Consider the following 4,143-nt stretch of genomic DNA (forward strand, 5'->3'; position numbering starts at 1 on the left):
GGGGCAGCCTCTGGCGGAGGAATCCGAGCAAGACGCGTGATTGGCCGTCTGCGCGAAACGCCTCCCGGTGATGCCTCCGCACGCGGGCGGACCAGGTGCGGGCTCCGCGGCGCGGCCGCGGCCAGGGCTTGGGCTTCCCGCAGCCTCACGGTCAACGAGTTTTGAGAGCTGGTCCTGACGGTGCGCCTCGCGTCCCGAAGTGCAGCCCCCAGCCACGTGGTTCGTCCTGCCTTGACAGCTCGGGGAGAAACGGAGGAGCTATTGTCTAGCAGATGGAGCTCGTGCCTGTGCCAGCGGCTCTCGGCGCACCTTGCTAACTCAGAAAGGAGGGGAAGCCGCGCGGACTCCGTGTGATTTACGTGGCCACGGTAAAATGAGCTTTGTGATTGGAATACACGCCTTAACGCAGAGCTTTGTGTCACCCGGACCATTGCCTAACAGTGATGGTGTTACCAGGAAGCGTGAAACAGTCTCACACTTAACTGCAAGGGTTAGGTAATTCTTTTGATTGGTCTGCCCTTATCCGGCTTTACCAAAATTGTTTATCCCCAAAGGAGGTGTCCTGGAATGAGGTGGTTTACAAGGGTAAGATTAAAGGATACTCCCGGTGGTCAAAGGGATCATGGTACGTTCCCAGTAAATTAGATCAGCGCGGAGAAACTATTTGCAACGTACATCAGAGGAACTCTTCAAAACGGAAAAGAAAATGACCCAAATCCAACGAGGAAAAGGGGCAAAAACATGAACAATTAACAAAAGAATAGCAGTGGTCCTTAAAAGGCTATTTGTCCTTATTTATAATGGAGTGCACGTTGAAACAAGGCTCTGGATAAACAGTTCTCATAAATTTCCTGGTGGGAATAGGAAAATGATTGGAGCCCTATATGGAGTACCAAAATTCTGTATGCATTTATTCATGTATCTCCAAATTCCACTTCTAACCCTAATCTTCACCTTCACAAATAGAAACAAAATGTAGGCGAGGTATTTATTGCAGTGTTATTTGTCATAACAAACGTTTGGAAATAACTCAATTTCCATTAATAGGAAACTGGTTGGATTATAGAGGAATACAGTGCAGCCATAAAAAAAAGAACAAGGATAATATTTTTGTGTTGCTTTGCAGTAAGTCCCAGGTTATATGGAAAATTTGAAGGATGTCATAGGAATGTAAATGATTATCTATAGAGGGTGGTGGGGAAGGGTGGAGGGAAAAGAAATAGAAGAAGCAAACCTTCTCTGGCTTTGAACTTTTAAAGTTTTACATAGCCAAAAAAGTAAATAAAGAAGGAAACAAGTATAAACACAAAGTTTAAGGCAAATTGAATTAGGTCAAATTGGTAACATAACTATGTTGTTAAACAGAGAAAAGAATTATTCCCCAGTTCATGAAAAAGAACTATAGAGGAATCTTCAGCTTCACTCAGTGGTTTATAATTACTGGTAATATTGTTGCTGTGGTTTTGAACCTATTTCTATTGTGGGATAACAAATATTTTAATGTTATAATGTACAAAACTTTCAGTGTAAGAGAAAATGAGACAAATATAAGATCAAGGAAGTTCAGAAAAAAACCTGTATTGCGTTTAAATCAGAAATAGGAATTTGAGCACATGATTTTTAAAAGAAATTTCCTACATCTAAGCACTGAAAGGGCCTAGAAGCACTAGGTTGACCAATTGTCCCAGTTTGCCGGGGACTGAAGGGATTTCCTGGGATGCTGGACTTTCAGTGTTAAAACTGGAACCAACCAGAATGGCTGGTCACCTTACAGTATCAATGAGCACATCTGCCAACTAGATCGTGTTCCAAAATTCCATTTTCACTTCCCACTAATTCCAATTCCATTTCCCACTAAATAGATCCAGAGCACCTTGGAGAAGGCTGATTCGTTATGGGGCAGGGGAATTACAAGATAAATCAGATAATTTGTTGTTCCTGAATGCAAAGGAAGTGTTTAGGCTAATGGAGATATGTCAACAGGACTTAGGAGAATAGGCAAAACTAACCTATAGGGATAGAAGCCAAATCCATGCTTGGCTAGGAGGGAAAAGGAGCAGGAATCGACTGGAAAGGAACATGGGGAGACTTTGGGGTGATGAAAATATTCTACATCATGATGAGGGTGATGGTTGGCCAGGTATGTATGTTTGTCAAAATTCATTAAACGGTACCACTAAAAATGGGTGCACTTAATGTAAATTGTACCTCATAAAAATTATACCCTCATATGTATGTAAATTATCCCTCAATAAATTGTGGAAATGAACGAAGACCAACAAAATGAGAAAAACAAAGGCTGTGTATTCAGAGTTTGCTGTAGCAAGGGAGTCAGCCTTCATTGTTTGCATTTGGCAGAGCTGCAAAGGTGGGCAGAGGAGGGGAGAGCTCCTTAGTGAAGAAAGGGGCGGCTCCAGGTGTGACCTGATGGGTGGAGGTCGTTGGCTTGGGGAAGCTGGAGGTAGCTGACTGGAGGTGGGGCGTCATGTGATAGGTTAGGGGTGCGTGTATTACTTTCTCTGATTGGTCCTGAGTTGGAAGCAGGGACAAAAATTAGGGATGCTGTCAGTTATTAATCAAGTCCTGGCCATTTTGAGCGGATTTTTATAGAAGATTCCTTTAACTACCTGGAATACTAGAGATAGCAGTCTGCCTTTCTCCAAGTTTGACTTATAGGAGGGTGGCTTTCTGGGCTGGTTACTGTAGATCAGGGGGGGTCAGTTTCCTGAGCACTTTGCTGCAGGTGGTGGGTCAGACTTCTATCTTCATAGGTGGTTGTCTCATGTCATTTGTATATTCAGTCTGCAAAAGTAAATTTTAAAAAGACAAGCCAGTCTAAAGGGTCTACCACAGGCCAAGATTAGGGCAATTTTAGCATTAAAAAGAAAATGACTACAATTGATCGTAAATACTGAATAGATAAAAATCTGTATCTCTATAGTTATACTTGATGTGAGAGAAAGGGGGCAGCAGACTATTTTTCCATCATTGGAAATGACTTACACCAACTTCTAACTCTGAAAATTAATTGTCAAAGGGAAAAACAGTATTTGCGCTGCCTTTTTGTTTGTTTATATGAGCAAGTATGATTTCTTATGGGCAAACAGTAGGAAAAAAATGTTACTAATATCCATAAATACGTTCCTTAAGTCATGTGTAAAGAGACACTAATTAAAAATTTGCTTTGTTTTTCTGCTGAATCAAGTATTAGCTCCCAGTTAACTTAGATTTTTTTTATGCCTTCCAGTCAAGAGCACGGTTAGAATCACCTTACCAATAAGCAAATAATTAATCAAACCGAGTCCCAGCTGTTATATTCACATCTAGGTTGTTCGAATAATCAAGAGCTCTTACTTGTTTGCTTTAGCTTGTAGTTCTGGTTATATCTCCAAATACGAAAGAGCTGGGAGGCTCCTGCTGCCCCAACGAAGAAATTAACAGCAAACAGACTCCAGTGTTTTGGAATAATGACAAGTATCTTGACCAAATAAGCCCTGTAGCCATCAGAACAGCAGATTGAGCTGTGCTGCGTTTTTCCGCAGGTCTGGCCATGTCAGCCAATCCAGCACACACCAACCCCCATTTCATAATTGGAGCCCAGAAAAAAACTGTTTTGGGACCTGCCGGGTGGTAGTATAATGGCCTCAGTTTCTCAGGCAGCATGAGCTCCACTTTATTGAGGACCTAGTGGTAGGTTGGCCCTCAGGCCCCCGGACACCGCAGCTGACATTTCTGAGGACGAGTGATGGTGGCCGGCCAGGCAGGAGGTTGGCCGCATACTCATTCCTGGCTGACTACGAAGGGCAACTCGTCACTTTTCCTTGCGCTCCCTTTTTTAAAAAGGGAGAATTGTTCATACCTGGTTGATGAGGAAAAAATCTTTACAATAGGGTGCTGGCAAATGTAGAATAAATGATTTAATTAGAAAATGACTTATGCAAATTCTAAAGACAATTCAGGCAAGGATTATGAATGAACTTAAAAACCTTTAGATGTCAGATTGCTGAGAAAGGTGAGTATTCATGTGGCACCAAAATGTCACCCCACAGGTTATTTATCTAATTGTAAAAGAACACACTTGTATAGTGGAGCCATCTGGTGGTCACCTCCTGACCAAACAAATTTACAATCTGAAATAGTGGG

At 42.3% G+C, this 4,143-nt stretch overlaps 1 pseudogene across 1 annotated transcript; it reads right to left on the reverse strand.

The window, feature by feature from the left end:
* Positions 1–3,340: 3,340 nt before the first annotated feature.
* On the reverse strand, positions 3,341–3,784 carry LOC308496210 (mitochondrial pyruvate carrier 2-like; annotated as a pseudogene). The gene has a single exon. The product of its transcript is annotated as a mitochondrial pyruvate carrier 2-like (transcript).
* Between the last annotated feature and the right edge of the window lie 359 nt (positions 3,785–4,143).

The sequence above is a fragment of the Rhinolophus hipposideros genome (assembly GCF_964194185.1).
Source record: "Rhinolophus hipposideros genome assembly, chromosome: 3".
Classification (NCBI taxonomy): Eukaryota; Metazoa; Chordata; class Mammalia; order Chiroptera; family Rhinolophidae; genus Rhinolophus; species Rhinolophus hipposideros.